The sequence below is a fragment of the Rhipicephalus microplus genome, unplaced genomic scaffold (genome assembly GCF_043290135.1).
Source record: "Rhipicephalus microplus isolate Deutch F79 unplaced genomic scaffold, USDA_Rmic scaffold_13, whole genome shotgun sequence".
In the NCBI taxonomy this organism is placed as follows: Eukaryota; Metazoa; Arthropoda; class Arachnida; order Ixodida; family Ixodidae; genus Rhipicephalus; species Rhipicephalus microplus.
Window position 1 is genome coordinate 36,112,664 of NW_027464586.1, and position 18,483 is coordinate 36,131,146.

Below are 18,483 nucleotides of genomic sequence, written 5' to 3' on the forward strand. Positions count from 1 at the left end.
CGTGTCCTGCCTTGCATTATCACCATTCTCATCGCGCGTACTTCGAGTTCACAAACAGCGTGTTACCATCATAGAGGTGAATAAAACTTTCTGTACATTCATATTCATATATTTTATTTGGTTTGCTGTCTGTACTGTACACTTTGTGACTGGATGCATGGGAAAGGCCGCTTCTTGTGCTTTCGGTTAAGCGGTTCTTGCGCTGTGACTTCTATTAGTTGGGATAACATCATTTACTAGTACGTACCCAAACACTTCAATGGTCTATGGGGAGTTTCTTTCTTACTCACAACAAAAAATGACATCTATCTCGCGTGTCCTGCCTTGCATTATCACCATTCTCATCGCGCGTTCTTCGAGTTCACGAACAGCGTGCTACCATAATAGAGGTGAATAAAACTTTCTGTACATTCATATTCATATATTATTTGGTTTGCTGTCTGTACTATGCACTATGTTTGTAACTGGATGCATGGGTAAGGCCGCTTCTCGTGCTTTCGGTTAAGCGGTTCTTGCGCTGTGACTTCTATTATTTGGGATAACATCATTTACTAGCGCTTACTCAAGCACTTCAATGGTCTATTTGGAGTTTCTTTCTTACTCACAACAAAAATTGACATCTATCTTGCGTGTCCTGCCATGCATTATCACCATTCTCATCGCGCGTACTTCGAGTTCACGAGCAGCGTGCTACCATCATAGAGGTGAACAAAACTTTCTGTACATTCATATTCATATATTATTTGGTTTGCTGTCTGTACTATGCACTATGTTTGTAACTGGATGCATGGGTAAGGCCGCTTCTCGTGCTTTCGGTTAAGCGGTTCTTGCGCTGTGACTTCCATTAGTTGGGATAACATCATTTACTAGCACTTACCCAAGCACTTCAATGGTCTATGTGGAGTTTCTTTCTTACTGACAACAAAAATTGACATCTATCTCGCGTGTCCTGCCTTGCTTTATCACCATTCTCATCGCGCGTACTTCGAGTTCACGAACAGCGTGCTACCATCGTAGAGGTGAATAAAACTTCCTGTACATTCTTATTCATATATTATTTGGTTTTCTGTCTGTACTATGCACTAGGTTTGTAACTGGATGCATGGGTAAGGCCGCTTCTCGTGCTTTGGGTTAAGCGGTTCTTGCGCTGTGACTTCTCTTAGTTGGGATAACATCATTTACTAGCACGTACCCAAGCATTTGAATGGTCTATGTGGAGTTTCATACTCACAACAAAAATTGACATCTATCTCGCGTGTCCTCCCTTGCATTATCACCATTCTCATCGCGCGTACTTCGAGTTCACGAACAGCGTGCTACCATCATAGAGGTGAATAAAACTTTTTGTACATTCATATTCATATATTATTTGGTTTGCTGTTTGTACTATGCACTATGTTTGTAACTGGATGCGTGGGTAAGGCCGCTTCTCGTGCTTCCGGTTAAGCGATTCTTGCGCTGTCACTTCTATTAGTTGGGATAACATCATTTACTAGCACTTACCCAACACTTCAATGGTATATTTGGAGTTTCTTTCTTACTCACATCAAAAATTGACATCTATCTCGCGTGTCCTGCCTTGCATTATCACCAATCTCATCGCGCGTACTTCGAGTTCACGAACAGCGTGCTACCATCATAGAGGTAAATAAAACTTTCTGTACATTCATATTCATATATTATTTGGTTTGCTGTCTGTACTATGCATTATGTTTGTAATTGAAGGCATGGGTAAGGCCGCTTCTCGTGCTTTCGGTTAAGCGGTTCTTGCGCTGTGACTTCTATTAGTTGGGATAACATCATTTACTAGCACTTACCCAAGATCTTCAATGGTCTATGTGGAGTTTCTTTCTTACTGACAACAAAAATTGACATCTATATCGCGTGTCCTCCCTTGCATTATCACCATTCTCATCGCGCGTACTTCGAGTTCACGAACAGCGTGCTACCATCATAGAGGTGAATAAAACTTTTTGTACATTCATATTCATATATTATTTGGTTTGCTGTTTGTACTATGCACTATGTTTGTAACTGGATGCGTGGGTAAGGCCGCTTCACGTGCTTTCGGTTAAGCGGTTCTTGCGCTGTGACTTCTATTAGTTGGGATAACGTCATTTACTAGCGCTTACTCAAGCACTTCAATGGTCTATTTGGGGTTTCTTTCTTACTCACAACAAAAATTGACATCTATCTTGCGTGTCCTGCCATGCATTATCACCATTCTCATCGCGCGTACTTCGTGTTCACGAACAGCGTGCTACCATCATATAGGTGAATAAAACTTTCTGTACATTCATATTCATATATTATTTGGTTTGCTGTCACTACTATGCACTATGTAACTGGATGCATGGGTAAGGCCGCTTCTCGTGCTTTCGGTTAAGCGGTTCTTGCTCTGCGACTTCAATTAGTTGGGATAACATCAATTACTAGCACTTACCCAAGCACTTCAATGGTCTATTTGCAGTTTCTTTCTTACTCACAACAAAAATTGACATCTATCTCGCGTGTCCTGTCTTGCATTATCATCAATCTCATCGCGCGTACTTCGAGTTCACGAACTGCCTGCTACCATAATAGAGGTGAATAAAATTTTCTGTACATTCATATTCATATATTATTTGATTTGCTGTCTGTACTATGCACTATGTAACTAGATGCATGTGTAAGGCCGCTTCTCGTGCTTTCAGTTAAGCGGTTCTTGCGCTGTGACTTCTATTAGTTGGGATAACATCATTTACTAGCACTTACCCAAGCACTTCAATGGTCTATTTGAAGTTTCTTTCTTTCTCACAACAAAAATTGACATCTATCTTGCGTGTCCTGCCATGCATTATCACCATTCTCATCGCACGTACTTGGAGTTCACGAACAGCGTGCTACCATCGTAGAGGTGAATAAAACTTTCTGTACACTCATATTCATATAATATTTGGTTTGCTGTCTGTACTATGCACTATGTTTGTAACTGGATGCTTGAGTAAGGCCGCTTCTCGTGCTTTCGGTTAAGCGGTTCTTGCGCTGTGAGTTCTATTAGTTGGGATAACATCATTTACTAGCACTTACCCAAGCACTTCAATGGTCTATGTGGAGTTTCTTTCTTACTCACAACAAAAATTGACATCTATCTTGCGTGTCCTGCCATGCATTATCACCATTCTCATCGCGCGTACTTCGAGTTCACGAACAGCGTGCTACCATCGTAGAGGTGAATAAAACTTCCTGTACATTCTTATTCATATATTATTTGGTTTTCTGTCTGTACTATGCACTATGTTTGTAACTGGATGCATGAGTAAGGCCGCTTCTCGTGCTTTGGGTTAAGCGGTTCTTGCGCTGTGACTTCTCTTAGTTGGGATAACATCATTTACTAGCACGTACCCAAGCATTTTAATGGTCTATGTGGAGTTTCTTACTCACAACAAAAATTGACATCTATCTCGCGTGTCCTCCCTTGCATTATAGCCATTCTCATCGCGCGTACTTCGAGTTCACGAACAGCGTGCTACCATCATAGAGGTGAATAAAACTTTTTGTACATTCATATTCATATATTATTTGGTTTTCTGTCTGTACTATGCACTATGTTTGTAACTGGATGCATAAGTAAGGCCGCTTCTCGTGCTTTGGGTTAAGCGGTTCTTGCGCTGTGACTTCTCTTAGTTGGGATAACATCATTTACTAGCACGTACCCAGGCATTTCAATGGTCTATGTGGAGTTTCTTTCTTACTCACAACAAAAATTGACATCTATCTCGCGTGTCCTGCCTTGCATTATCACCATTCTCATCGCGCGTTCTTCGAGTTCACAAACAGCGTGCTACCATCGTAGAGGTGAACAAAACTTTCTGTACATTCATATTCATATAATATTTGGTTTGCTGTCTGTACTATGCACTATGTTTGTAACTGGATGCATGGGTAAGGCCGCTTCTCGTGCTTTCGGTTAAGCGGTTCTTGCGCTGTGACTTCCATTAGTTGGGATAACATCATTTACTAGCACTTACCCAAGCACTTCAATGGTCTATGTGGAGTTTCTTTCTTACTGACAACAAATATTGACATCTATCTCGCGTGTCCTGCCTTGCTTTATCACCATTCTCATCGCGCGTACTTCGAGTTCACGAACAGCGTGCTACCATCGTAGAGGTGAATAAAACTTCCTGTACATTCTTATTCATATAATATTTGGTTTTCTGTCTGTACTATGCACTAGGTTTGTAACTGGATGCATGGGTAAGGCCGCTTCTCGTGCTTTGGGTTAAGCGGTTCTTGCGCTGTGACTTCTCTTAGTTGGGATAACATCATTTACTAGCACGTACCCAAGCATTTGAATGGTCTATGTGGAGTTTCATACTCACAACAAAAATTGACATCTATCTCGCGTGTCCTCCCTTGCATTATCACCATTCTCATCTCGCGTACTTCGAGTTCACGAACAGCGCGCTACCATCATAGAGGTGAATAAAACTTTTTGTACATTCATATTCATATATTATTTGGTTTGCTGTTTGTACTATGCACTATGTTTGTAACTGGATGCGTGGGTAAGGCCGCTTCTCGTGCTTCCGGTTAAGCGATTCTTGCGCTGTCACTTCTATTAGTTGGGATAACATCATTTACTAGCACTTACCCAACACTTCAATGGTATATTTGGAGTTTCTTTCTTACTCACATCAAAAATTGACATCTATCTCGCGTGTCCTGCCTTGCATTATCACCAATCTTATCGCGCGTACTTCGAGTTCACGAACAGCGTGCTACCATCATAGAGGTAAATAAAACTTTCTGTACATTCATATTCATATATTATTTGGTTTGCTGTCTGTACTATGCATTATGTTTGTAATTGAAGGCATGGGTAAGGCCGCTTCTCGTGCTTTCGGTTAAGCGGTTCTTGCGCTGTGACTTCTATTAGTTGGGATAACATCATTTACTAGCACTTACCCAAGATCTTCAATGGTCTATGTGGAGTTTCTTTCTTACTGACAACAAAAATTGACATCTATCTCGCGTGTCCTCCCTTGCATTATCACCATTCTCATCGCGCGTACTTCGAGTTCACGAACAGCGTGCTACCATCATAGAGGTGAATAAAACTTTTTGTACATTCATATTCATATATTATTTGGTTTGCTGTTTGTACTATGCACTATGTTTGTAACTGGATGCGTGGGTAAGGCCGCTTCACGTGCTTTCGGTTAAGCGGTTCTTGCGCTGTGACTTCTATTAGTTGGGATAACGTCATTTACTAGCGCTTACTCAAGCACTTCAATGGTCTATTTGGGGTTTCTTTCTTACTCACAACAAAAATTGACATCTATCTTGCGTGTCCTGCCATGCATTATCACCATTCTCATCGCGCGTACTTCGTGTTCACGAACAGCGTGCTACCATCATATAGGTGAATAAAACTTTCTGTACATTCATATTCATATATTATTTGGTTTGCTGTCACTACTATGCACTATGTAACTGGATGCATGGGTAAGGCCGCTTCTCGTGCTTTCGGTTAAGCGGTTCTTGCTCTGCGACTTCAATTAGTTGGGATAACATCCATTACTAGCACTTACCCAAGCACTTCAATGGTCTATTTGCAGTTTCTTTCTTACTCACAACAAAAATTGACATCTATCTCGCGTGTCCTGTCTTGCATTATCATCAATCTCATCGCGCGTACTTCGAGTTCACGAACTGCCTGCTACCATAATAGAGGTGAATAAAATTTTCTGTACATTCATATTCATATATTATTTGATTTGCTGTCTGTACTATGCACTATGTAACTAGATGCATGTGTAAGGCCGCTTCTCGTGCTTTCAGTTAAGCGGTTCTTGCGCTGTGACTTCTATTAGTTGGGATAACATCATTTACTAGCACTTACCCAAGCACTTCAATGGTCTATTTGAAGTTTCTTTCTTTCTCACAACAAAAATTGACATCTATCTCGCGTGTCCTGCCTTGCAATATCACCATTCTCATCGCGCGTACTTCGATTTCACGAACAGCGTGCTACCATCATAGAGGTAAATAAAACTTTCTGTACATTCATATTCATATATTATTTGGTTTGCTGTTTGTACTATGCACTATGTTTGTAATTGGATGCATGGGTAAGGCCGCTTCTCGTGCTTTCGGTTAAGCGGTTCTTGCGCTGTGACTTCTATTAGTTGGGATAACATCATTTACTAGCACTTACCCAAGCACTTCAATGGTCTATTTGGAGTTTCTTTCTTACTCACAACAAAAATTGCCCTCTATCTCGCGTGTCCTGCCTTGCATTATCACCATTCTCATCCCGCGTACTTCGAGTTAACGAACGGCGTGCTACCATCATAGAAGTGAACAAAACTTTCTGTACATTCATATTCATATATTATTTGGTTTGCTGTCTGTACTATGCACTATGTTTGTAACTGGATGCATGGGTAAGGCCGCTTCTCGTGCTTTCGGTTAAGCGGTTCTTGCGCTGTGACTTCTATTAGTTGGGATAACATCATTTACTAGCACGTACCCAAGCACTTTAATGGTCTACGTGGAGTTTCTTTCTTACTCACAACAAAAATTGACATCTATTTTGCGTGTCCTGCCATGCATTATCACCATTCTCATCGCGCGTACTTCGAGTTCACGAACAGCGTGCTACCATAGTAGAGGTGAATAAAACTTTCTGTACACTCATATTCATATATTATTTGGTTTGCTGTCTGTACTATGCACTATGTTTGTAACTGGATGCTTGAGTAAGGCCGCTTCTCGTGCTTTCGGTTAAGCGGTTCTTGCGCTGTGAGTTCTATTAGTTGGGATAACATCATTTACTAGCACTTACCCAAGCACTTCAATGGTCTATGTGGAGTTTCTTTCTTACTCACAACAAAAATTGACATCTATCTTGCGTGTCCTGCCATGCATTATCACCATTCTCATCGCGCGTACTTCGAGTTCACGAACAGCGTGCTACCATCGTAGAGGTGAATAAAACTTCCTGTACATTCTTATTCATATATTATTTGGTTTTCTGTCTGTACTATGCACTATATTTGTAACTGGATGCATGAGCAAGGCCGCTTCTCGTGCTTTGGGTTAAGCGGTTCTTGCGCTGTGACTTCTCTTAGTTGGGATAACATCATTTACTAGCACGTACCCAAGCATTTTAATGGTCTTTGTGGAGTTTCTTACTCACAACAAAAATTCACATCTATCTCGCGTGTCCTCCCTTGCATTATAGCCATTCTCATCGCGCGTACTTCGAGTTCACGAACAGCGTGCTACCATCATAGAGGTGAATAAAACTTTTTGTACATTCATATTCATATATTATTTGGTTTTCTGTCTGTACTATGCACTATGTTTGTAACTGGATGCATGAGTAAGGCCGCTTCTCGTGCTTTGGGTTAAGCGGTTCTTGCGCTGTGACTTCTCTTAGTTGGGATAACATCATTTACTCGCACGTACCCAAGCATTTCAATGGTCTATGTGGAGTTTCTTTCTTACTCACAACAAAAATTGACATCTATCTCGCGTGTCCTGCCTTGCATTATCACCATTCTCATCGCGCGTACTTCGAGTTCACAAACAGCGTGTTACCATCATAGAGGTGAATAAAACTTTCTGTACATTCATATTCATATATTTTATTTGGTTTGCTGTCTGTACTGTGCACTTTGTGACTGGATGCATGGGAAAGGCCGCTTCTTGTGCTTTCGGTTAAGCGGTTCTTGCGCTGTGACTTCTATTAGTTGGGATAACATCATTTCCTAGTACGTACCCAAGCACTTCAATGGTCTATGGGGAGTTTCTTTCTTACAACAAAAAATGACATCTATCTCGCGTGTCCTGCCTTGCATTATCACCATTCTCATCGCGCGTACTTCGAGTTCACGAACAGCGTGCTACCATAATAGAGGTGAATAAAACTTTCTGTACATTCATATTCATATATTATTTGGTTTGCTGTCTGTACTATGCACTATGTTTGTAACTGGATGCATGGGTAAGGCCGCTTCTCGTGCTTTCGGTTAAGCGGTTCTTGCGCTGTGACTTCTATTATTTGGGATAACATCATTTACTAGCGCTTACTCAAGCACTTCAATGGTCTATTTGGAGTTTCTTTCTTACTCACAACAAAAATTGACATCTATCTTGCGTGTCCTGCCATGCATTATCACCATTCTCATCGCGCGTACTTCGAGTTCACGAGCAGCGTGCTACCATCATAGAGGTGAACAAAACTTTCTGTACAATCATATTCATATATTATTTGGTTTGCTGTCTGTCCTATGCACTATGTTTGTAACTGGATGCATGGGTAAGGCCGCTTCTCGTGCTTTCGGTTAAGCGGTTCTTGCGCTGTGACTTCCATTAGTTGGGATAACATCATTTACTAGCACTTACCCAAGCACTTCAATGGTCTATGTGGAGTTTCTTTCTTACTGACAACAAAAATTGACATCTATCTCGCTTTTCCTGCCTTGCTTTATCACCATTCTCATCGCGCGTACTTCGAGTTCACGAACAGCGTGCTACCATCGTAGAGGTGAATAAAACTTCCTGTACATTCTTATTCATATATTATTTGGTTTTCTGTCTGTACTATGCACTAGGTTTGTAACTGGATGCATGGGTAAGGCCGCTTCTCGTGCTTTGGGTTAAGCGGTTCTTGCGCTGTGACTTCTCTTAGTTGGGATAACATCATTTACTAGCACGTACCCAAGCATTTGAATGGTCTATGTGGAGTTTCTTACTCACAACAAAAATTGACATCTATCTCGCGTGTCCTCCCTTGCATTATCACCATTCTCATCGCGCGTACTTCGAGTTCACGAACAGCGTGCTACCATCATAGAGGTGAATAAAACTTTTTGTACATTCATATTCATATATTTTTTGGTTTGCTGTTTGTACTATGCACTATGTTTGTAACTGGATGCGTGGGTAAGGCCGCTTCTCGTGCTTCCGGTTAAGCGATTCTTGCGCTGTCACTTCTATTAGTTGGGATAACATCATTTACTAGCACTTACCCAACACTTCAATGGTATATTTGGAGTTTCTTTCTTACTCACATCAAAAATTGACATCTATCTCGCGTGTCCTGCCTTGCATTATCACCAATCTCATCGCGCGTACTTCGAGTTCACGAACAGCGTGCTACCATCATAGAGGTAAATAAAACTTTCTGTACATTCATATTCATATATTATTTGGTTTGCTGTCTGTACTATGCATTATGTTTGTAATTGAAGGCATGGGTAAGGCCGCTTCTCGTGCTTTCGGTTAAGCGGTTCTTGCGCTGTGACTTCTATTAGTTGGGATAACATCATTTACTAGCACTTACCCAAGATCTTCAATGGTCTATGTGGAGTTTCTTTCTTACTGACAACAAAAATTGACATCTATCTCGCGTGTCCTGCCTTCCATTATCACCATTCTCATCGCGCGTACTTCGAGTTCACGAGCAGCGTGCTACCATCATAGAGGTGAATAAAACTTTCTGTATACTCATATTCATATAATATTTGGTTTGCTGTCTGTACTATGCACTATGTTTGTAACTGGATGCATGAGTAAGGCCGCTTCTCGTGCTTTCGGTTGAGCGGTTCTTGCGCTGTGAGTTCTATTAGTTGGGATAACATCATTTACTAGCACTTACCCAAACACTTCAATGGTCTATGTGGAGTTTCTTTCTTACTCACAACAAAAATTGCCATCTATCTTGCGTGTCCTGCCTTGCATTATAACTATTCTCATCGCGCGTACTTCGAGTTCATGAACAGCGTGCTACCATAATAGAGGTGAATAAAACTTCCTGTACATTCCTATTCATATAATATTTGGTTTGCTGTCTGTACTATGCACTAAGCTTGTAACTGGATGCATGGGTAAGGCCGCTTCTCGTGCTTTCGGTTAAGCGTTTCTTGCGCTGTGACTTCTATTAGTTTGGATGACATCATTTACTAGCACGTACCCAAGCACTTTAATGGTCTATGTGGAGTTTCTTTCTTACTCACAACAAAAATTGACATCTATCTCGCGTGTCCTGCCTTGCTTTGTCACGGTTCTCATCGCGCGTACTTCGAGCTCACGAACAGCGTGCTACCATCGTAGAGGTGAATAAAACTTCCTGTACATTCTTATTCATATAATATTTGATTTTCTGTCTGTACTATGCACTATGTTTGTAACTGGATGCATAGGTAAGGCCGCTTCTCGTGCTTTCGGTTAAGCGGTTCTGTCGCTGTGACTTCTCTTAGTTGGGATAACATCATTTACTAGCACGTACCCAAGCATTTTAATGGTCTATGTGGAGTTTCTTACTCAACCCAAAAATTGACATCTATCTCGCGTGTCCTCCCTTGCATTATCACCATTCTCATCGCGCGTACTTCGAGTTCACGAACAGCGTGCTACCATCATAGAGGTGAATAAAACTTTCTGTACATTAATATTCATATATTTTATTTGGTTTGCTGTCTGTACTGTGCACTTTGTGACTGGATGCATGGGTAAGGCCGCTTCTCGTGCTTTCGGTTAAGCGGTTCTTGCGCTGTGACTTCTATTAGTTGGGATAACATCATTTACTAGCACTTATCCAAGATCTTCAATGGTCTATGTGGAGTTTCTTTCTTACTGACAACAAAAATTGACATCTATCTCGCGCGTCCTGCCTTCCATTATCACCATTCTCATCGCGCGTACTTCGAGTTCACGAGCAGCGTGCTACCATCATAGAGGTGAATAAAACTTTCTGTATACTCATATTCATATAATATTTGGTTTGCTGTCTGTACTATGCACTATGTTTGTAACTGGATGCATGAGTAAGGCCGCTTCTCGTGATTTCGGTTAAGCGGTTCTTGCGCTGTGAGTTCTATTAGTTGGGATAACATCATTTACTAGCACTTACCCAAGCACTTCAATGGTCTATGTGGAGTTTCTTTCTTACTCACAACAAAAATTGACATCTATCTCGCCTGTCCTGCCTTGCATCATCACTATTCTCATCGCGCGTACTTCGAGTTCACGAACAGCGTGCTACCATCATAGAGGTGAACAAAACTTTCTGTACATTCATATTCATATATTATTTGGTTTGCTGTCTGTACTATGCACTATGTTTGTAACTGGATGCATGGGTAAGGCCGCTTCTCGTGCTTTCGGTTAAGCGGTTCTTGCGCTGTGACTTCTATTAGTTGGGATAACATCATTTTCTAGCACTTACCCAAGCATTTCAATGGTCTATGTGGAGTTTCTTTCTTACTGACAACAAAAATTGACATCTATCTCGCGTGTCCTGCCTTGCTTTATCACCATTCTCATCGCGCGTACTTCGAGTTCACGAACAGCGTGCTACCATCGTAGAGGTGAATAAAACTTCCTGTACATTCTTATTCATATATTATTTGATTTTCTGTCTGTACTATGCACTAAGTTTGTAACTGGATGCATAGGTAAGGCCGCTTCTCGTGCTTTGGGTTAAGCGGTTCTTGCGCTGTGACTTCTCTTGGTTGGGATAACATCATTTACTAGCACGTACCCAAGCATTTTAATGGTCTATGTGGAGTTTCTTACTCAACCCAAAAATTGACATCTATCTCGCGTGTCCTCCCTTGCATTATCAATATTCTCATCGCGCGTACTTCGAGTTCACGAACAGCGTGCTACCATCATAGAGGTGAATAAAACTTTTTGTACATTCATATTCATATATTATTTGGTTTGCTGTTTGTACTATGCACTATGTTTGTAGCTGGATGCGTGGGTAAGGCCGCTTCTCGTGCTTCCGGTTAAGCGGTTCTTGCGCTGTCACTTCTATTAGGTGGGATAACATCATTTACTAGCACGTACCCAAGCACTTCAATGGTCTATGTGGAGTTTCTTTCTTACTCACAACAAAAATTGACATCTATCTCGCGTGTCCTGCCTTGCATTATCACCATTCTCATCGCGCGTACTTCGAGTTCACGAACAGCGTGCTACCATCATAGAGGTGAATAAAACTTTTTGTACATTCATATTCATATATTATTTGGTTTGCTGTTTGTACTATGCACTATGTTTGTAGCTGGATGCGTGGGTAAGGCCGCTTCTCGTGCTTCCGGTTAAGCGGTTCTTGCGCTGTCACTTCTATTAGGTGGGATAACATCATTTACTAGCACGTACCCAAGCACTTCAATGGTCTATGTGGAGTTTCTTTCTTACTCACAACAAAAATTGACATCTATCTCGCGTGTCCTGCCTTGCATTATCACCATTCTCATCGCGCGTACTTCGAGTTCACGAACAGCGTGCTACCATCATAGAGGTGAATAAAACTTTCTGTACATTATTATTCATATATTTTATTTGGTTTGCTGTCTGTACTGTGCACTTTGTGACTGGATGCATGGGTAAGGCCGCTTCTCGTGCTTTCGGTTAAGCGGTTCTTGCGCTGTGACTTCTATTAGTTGGGATAACATCATTTACTAGCACGTACCCAAGCACTTCAATGGTCTATGTGGAGTTTCTTTCTTACTCACAACAAAAATTGACATCTATCTCGCGTGTTCTGCCTTGCATCATCACCATTCGCATCGCGCGTACTTCGAGTTCACGAACAGCGTGCTACCATCATAGAGGTAAATAAAACTTTCTGTACATTCATATTCATATATTATTTGGTTTGCGGTCTGTACTATGCACTATGTTTGTAATTGAAGGCATGGGTAAGGCCGCTTCTCGTGCTTTCGGTTAAGCGGCTCTTGCGCTGTGACTTCTATTAGTTGGGATAACATCATTTACTAGCACTTACCCAAGCACTTCAATGGTCTATGTGGAGTTTCTTTTTACTGACAACAAAAATTGACATCTATCTCGCGTGTCCTGCCTTGCATTATCACCAATCTCATGGCGCGTACTTCGAGTTCACGAACAGCGTGCTCCCATAATAGAGGTGAATAAAACTTTCTGTACATTCATATTCATATATTATTTGGTTTGCTGTCTGTACTATGCACTATGTTTGTAACTGGATGCATGGGAAAGGCCGCTTCTCGTGCTTTCGGTTAAGCGGTTCTTGCGCTGTGACTTCTATTAGTTGGGATAACATCATTTACTAGCACTTATCCAAGCACTTCAATGGTCTGTTTGGAGTTTCTTTCTTACTCACAACAAAAAATGACATCTATCTCGCGTGTCCTGCCTTGCATTATCACCAATCTCATCGCGCGTACTTCGATTTCACGAACAGCGTGCTACCATCATAGAGGTAAATAAAACTTTCTGTACATTCATATTCCTATATTATTTAGTTTGCTGTCTGTACTATGCACTAGGTTTGTAATTGGATGCATGGGTAAGGCCGCTTCTCGTGCTTTCGGTTAAGCGGTTCTTGCGCTGTGACTTCTATTAGTTGGGATAACATCATTTACTAGCACTTACCCAAGCGTTTCAATGGTCTATTTGGAGTTTCTTTCTTACTCACAACAAAAATTTCCATCTATCTTGCGTGTCCTGCCTTGCATTATAACCATTCTCATCGCGCGTACTTCGAGTTCACGAACAGCGTGCTACCATAATAGAGGTGAATAAAACTTCCTGTACATTCTTGTTCTTATAATATTTGGTTTGCTGTCTGTACTATGCACTAAGTTTTTAACTGGATGCATGGGTAAGGCCGCTTCTCGTGCTTTCGGTTAAGCGGTTCTTGCGCTGTGACTTCTATTAGTTGGGATAACATCATTTACTAGCACGTACCCAAGCACTTTAATGGTCTATGTGGAGTTTCTTTCTTACTCACAAAAAAAATTGACATCTATCTCGCGTGTCCTCCCTTGCATTATCACCATTCTCATCGCGCGTACTTCGAGTTCAAGAACAGCGTGCTACCATCATAGAGGTGAATAAAACTTTCTGTACATTCATATTCATATATTATTTGGTTTGCTGTGTGTAACATGCACTATGTTTGTAACTGGATGCATGGGTAAGGCCGCTTCTCGTGCTTTCGGTTAAGCGGTTCTGTCGCTGTGACTTCTATTAGTTGGGATAACATCATTTACTAGCACGTACCCAAGCACTTCAATGGTCTATGTGGAGTTTCTTTCTTACTCACAACAAAAATTGACATCTATCTCGCGTGTCCTGCCTTGCATCATCACCATTCTCATCGCGCGTACTTCGAGTTCACGAACAGCGTGCTACCATCATAGAGGTGAATAAAACATTCTGAACATTCATATTCATATATTATTTGGTTTGCTGTCTGTACTATGCACTATGTTTGTAACTGGATGCATGGGTAAGGCCGCTTCTCGTGTTTTCGGTTAAGCGGTTCTTGCGCTGTGACTTCTATTAGTTGGGATAACATCATTTACTAGCACTTACCCAAGCACTTCAATGGTCTATGTGGAGTTTCTTTCTTACTGACAACAAAAATTGACATCTATCTCGCGTGTCCTGCCTTGCATTATCACCATTCTCATGGGGCGTGCTTCGAATTCACGAACAGCGTGCTACCATAATAGAGGTGAATAAAACTTTCTGTACATTCATATTCTTATATTATTTGGTTTGCTGTCTGTACTATGCACTATGTTTGTAACTGGATGCATGGGTAAGGCTGCTTCTTGTGCTTTCGGTTAAGCGGTTCTTGCGCTGTGACTTCTATTAGTTGGGATAACATCATTTACTAGCACTTACCCAAGATCTTCAATGGTCTATGTGGAGTTTCTTTCTTACTCACAACAAAAATTGACATCTATCTCGCGTGTCCTGCCTTGCATCATCACCATTCTCATCGCGCGTACTTCGAGTTCACGAACAGCGTGCTACCATCATAGAGGTAAATAAAACTTTCTGTACATTCATATTCATATATTATTTGGTTTGCGGTCTGTACTATGCACTATGTTTGTAATTGAAGGCATGGGTAAGGCCGCTTCTCGTGCTTTCGGTTAAGCGGTTCTTGCGCTGTGACTTCTATTAGTTGGGATAACATCATTTACTAGCACGTACCCAAGCACTTCAATGGTCTATGTGGAGTTTCTTTCTTACTCACAACAAGTAAGAAAGAAACTCCACTTTCCCGTGCCCACTCACGGGTGACTTTCCCGTGAGTGGGCACGGGAAAGTCACCTGCGACACCATGGCTCAATTCCGCTTCGTGCGACTTTTTTACTTCGTGCAGGCTCTGGTCCGTTTCGCCACTTGTCCGAGCTGCCACGTGTTACGCACCGTCTATCTGATGCCTACGGATCAACAGTCAAATCAGCCGGTGCACAGCGACAGCGATGAAACGCTATACCATCTGATGACTTTCAACGATTATCCGCAAGACGCATCACTCCACTTGACCTGGACAGCCGCATCGACAAAGCAACCAGTTTCAGCGCAAGCTATAACCAGGCTCGGTGCTTCGCATCGCTTCAGTGGGCACGGGAAAGTCACCTGCGACACCATGGCTCAATTCCGCTTCGTGCGACTTTTTTACTTCGTGCAGGCTCTGGTCCGTTTCGCCACTTGTCCGAGCTGCCACGTGTTACGCACCGTCTATCTGATGCCTACGGATCAACAGTCAAATCAGCCGGTGCACAGCGACAGCGATGAAACGCCATACCATCTGATGACTTTCAACGATTATCCGCAAGACGCATCACTCCACTTGACCTGGACAGCCGCATCGACAAAGCAACCAGTTTCAGCGCAAGCTATAACCAGGCTCGGTGCTTCGCATCGCTTCAGTGGGCACGGGAAAGTCACCTGCGACACCATGGCTCAATTCCGCTTCGTGCGACTTTTTTACTTCGTGCAGGTTAGTAACAAATGTTCCCTGTTTGCTAAGCGCACTAGCAACAGATGTACTTTGCTTTTCCCGTGCCCCCACGCACTGTGTACCGCATATGATGAATATGTTCATGTACTTTCTAAGCTGTTGTGTTGCGGAGATATTGAAAGCAACCCCGGTCCCGATGAATGGCAAAAAGAAGTGCTAACGATGTTAAAAGAACTAAAGGCTGAGACGGGTAGGCTAGCCCAGGGCCAAGTGGATATCTCGGCTAATGTCGCGACGGCGCAGAAGTCTTTCGAAGAAGGGTTTGTCGCAATGAATACGCGGATATTGAAAATCGAGGCCCAATGTGACAAAATTGATGACGTAAAAGAGCGGCTCATTCTAGCAGAAGAGGCCGTGAAAACCTTCGAACAAACAAGCACTGTCATGAGTTCACGCCTTGACGTCATTGAAGACAGGGCGCGTCGTGATAACCTAATCTTTCATGGTATCCCGGACGCTAAGGAATCGTGGATACAAACTGAGGAAAAAATTGTAAGCCTTCTGATGCAACATGTCGACCCGAACATAACTGATGATGTAATTGAGCGTGCGCATAGGTTAGGTGGCAGCTACCAAGAAAACAGGTGTAGACCTGTCATTGTCAAGTTTAGTCGTTTTAAGCTTCGGCAACAAGTTCTTTTTAAGCGAGCAACGTTTAAAGGTATTAATGTTTCCGTCACAGAAGACTTTTCAATAGCCACACGAGTTGCACGGAAAAAACTATTTGAGTTTGCAAACTCATTGCCACAGTCACCAGCTTTCTCAGTTCGCCATGACAAGTTGTATGTAGGTAACACTTGCTACATTTATGACCGTGCTACTGATAGTATACTAAAGAAGGCAACTAGTAAGATTACAACTCCCGTTCCAAACGACAGTGTCACCCAAGATAAGCCTTCGGGTAGTCGCAATGGACCCGCCTTTAGTACTCGTAACCGCAAAATGAATGCGAATTCTACTCACTTCAGTCGTCCTCACAAGTAACAATTAGCCGGAGGTAGGAATGATGACGTGACTGCTCTTTTCAATGTCCCTGTTCTTTTTTCCAACATAAGGAGCATTATGAAACACAGGATTCAGCTTAATTCTATTATTTCCTCAATGGAGGCAAAATTAGTAATATTAACCGAGACATGGCTCAACTCAACGGTGGAAAATACAGAAATTTTCCAGACTGACGTCACATATGATGTGTATCGGTGCGATAGAGAAGATAGACAGGGTGGTGGTGTATTGATAGCCGTATCGCAAACAATTTCCTCTTTTCAAGTAGAAGTTGTGTCCTCTCTGGAAACAGTCTGGGTTGGTATTTCAAGTAAGCACACAAAGATTATATTAGGCGTATGCTATCGTCCCCCAAACTATACATCGTCATTCGTCGATCAATTGCATGACGTTCTCAGCTATGTCGTCACTCGGTATCCTTCGTCACCAATTTTTCTTTTTGGTGACATGAATTTTCCTAACATTACCTGGCACGCTGGTGTTCCTCTACTCGACCCCTTTTCAACACAATCCCAACAGTTCCTAGATTTTTGTAATTGTTTCAACTTTACCCAGGTTGTAACGAAACCAACAAGGGTAACTAATGAATCGTCTAATACATTAGACCTAGTTTTGTCAACTCATCCAGACTTCATATCCCCAATTATCTATCTTCCTGGTCTGAGCGACCATTTGGTGTTACATTTCGACATCACCATGTCTTTTTCACGTGGAACTGAAAAAGACAAGTACATCCGGGACTACCGCAATGCAGATTTTGACGCCATTAACCAAGATATGTGCGCGTACTTAGACACATTTTGTTGCAATTTTGAAGAGAGAAGGGTACAAGAGAACTGGGACCTTTTCAAAAACTTAGTTACTAATGTCACCAATGCGCACATTCCCCTTCGACGCATACGGAACAACACAAAAAGACCGTGGTATAACACGCATCTAAAACGTTTGTCTAATAGAAAAAAGCGCTATTTCCGCACAGCCAAGTTGCAAAATACTAGTGACTGCTGGGTAGCGTATCAAAATGCTGAGGCAGAATACGTGGAAGCTGTGCGTGCTGCTAAGAATCGTTTCCAAACGCATACGTTGCCTGAATTGTTATCAAGGAACCCCCGGCAATTTTGGAACGTTATCAATTCTAGCCAAAATGCGGATTTATCAATTAACGATGACTCTGGTGAGCCGCTACCACCATCTGAATGTGCCGCGTTATTTAACAATATTTTTTCAGCCAATTTCTCGGGAAATACTGGTGCACCTGTTGACGCAGTTGTGTGCCGTGACTACCGCTCAATGTTTCCTATCATTTTTGATTCTGCAGGAATTTTGAAGTTAATTGACACCTTAAAAACATCCTCATCATGTGGGACTGACGGTATCAACTCAAAATTTCTCAAACAAACAAGCGCATATTCGTCTCTCTTCTTGTGTAAGATTTTCCAGCAGTCACTTGACCAAGCAACTTTGCCGCTGGACTGGAAGGTCGGTAAGGTTGTGCCGATACACAAGTCTGGTGATAAACACTCCGCTCTTAACTATCGGCCCATTTCACTAACAAGCATTCCGTGTAAACTAATGGAACATGTACTGCATTCACATATTGCGAAACTTTTAGAATCGAATTCATTTTTTACATCGGCCCAACACGGTTTTAGGCGTACGTTTTCCTG